Raw genomic sequence first — 1,542 nt, forward strand, 5'->3', positions numbered from 1 at the left:
GTTGGATTTCTGAAAAAAACACAATGCATTCAAGGTAGTAACGGCCTAATGTCTACTATCATACACGGCATCACACATAGGAGCTATGTGCCAACTATTTGCATGTATTTGCACACATATGTCAACGTTATTAGAATTACAATCATTGGCAAGGCATTCTCAGCTCAAGTACCAATTCAACTAATAGCCATGTAGATGGCGAACCTCACAAATAAAACTCACTGCCAAAAAAACGATATCAAGAAATTAGGCAAACTCACTTCTTTGTAATGTTTTCTCTGTGTCTGCATTGTTTATCAACCGCAGCTCTGCAGACGCATTGCACGACCAAGACCTGAAGAGAAAACATGCACAGAGGCACTGTACACCACCGAAGTACACTGTATAGTGTATGCAGTATTTATTGCATTGCAACAAGGATGCACATCTCAGAACATTTGCGTTGCTAACTGGGACAAATAATGGCATTTCCTCTGCTCCAACATATGTACCGATTATTCCCACCTGCATCATACTGAGTTGCGCATTCATTTATCCAATATCTAGTAATCTATTACGTTCCCTTGGAAACACATGCTGTGTCACAAATTGAGCAACAATTCGTCAGGTGAAGCGAGGTTGAAAGCGTATTCTACGAAGCAGACACACAAAAGCACTGCCCAACGGCAAAACTCACGTCGACTTGGACTTCGCGTTGCACTGCAAGTAAAATCCCAGGCTCTTCGTAATCTGGCACTCCTCGTTAAGCGACGTTTCCAACTTGCACATAATCTTCCTGCGAGAGACAAGAAACGGTTCGGAGGTTTTTCGTTGGTGCGAATTCCGCCCACGCAATCAGCGGCGCAAGTTTGACATGCTTCTGACGCGGACTCGAGAGCAATCGCGCAGCGAGTTACGACACGCACCAGCGGGAAATAGAGATCCACATCGCGCCAGAGCCGACAAGCCGTACGCATCGCACAAATGTCCCATTGATCCACTGAGGAAGATGAATTGATATCAATTCGTGCAAACATCATCACGGTTTCGTCAAGTGCACGCTGGTGCTCAAATTTTTTAATTATAGGCGTGCCACCATCAAGATTTGTGCGTACACCATGATAGCAAAATAGCATTTCATCACTATGTTTATGCAGGCAGAGCCTGCATCATGTATTGCCCACTCACCTACCGATAATACATCGTTTAGGTATTATTACTACACAGCTACAATTTGCAAGGACCACCAGTGATGTACCCACGTAGTAGCATCAATTGGTCGAACAGCCATGTTATCGGGCACACCCGCGCACGCAGTAATTTTGAACAGTCTTCCTATCCTTTCACGGCGGAACACAGCTTTTGGCGGCCACGCCTCTGCTGCGGCACCCCCCCATGAACGCAATACCGGTGCAGCATTTACTGAAGCCCACCTTCCTTCCCAACACCCGTGAAGCCCTACCACAGACACACACGTCAAATCGGGGAAGGGGGGGTAATCACCAAGAGGAAGAACAACTCACCACGGCAGGTTTCTGACGAACGTCGGCGGGCTGAGCACGG

The 1,542-nt window shown here is 46.7% G+C and overlaps 1 long non-coding RNA gene across 1 annotated transcript; it reads right to left on the reverse strand.

Moving 5' to 3' along the window:
- Positions 1 to 263: 263 nt before the first annotated feature.
- On the reverse strand, positions 264 to 1,542 carry LOC106818241. Its single transcript, XR_001395170.1, has 3 exons — positions 1,503 to 1,542; positions 677 to 775; positions 264 to 334 (listed from the first exon to the last, which is right to left on the reverse strand). It is a non-coding gene; the product is annotated as an uncharacterized LOC106818241 (long non-coding RNA).

The sequence above is a fragment of the Priapulus caudatus genome, unplaced genomic scaffold (genome assembly GCF_000485595.1).
Source record: "Priapulus caudatus unplaced genomic scaffold, Priapulus_caudatus-5.0.1 Scaffold2107, whole genome shotgun sequence".
Classification (NCBI taxonomy): domain Eukaryota; kingdom Metazoa; phylum Priapulida; class Priapulimorpha; order Priapulimorphida; family Priapulidae; genus Priapulus; species Priapulus caudatus.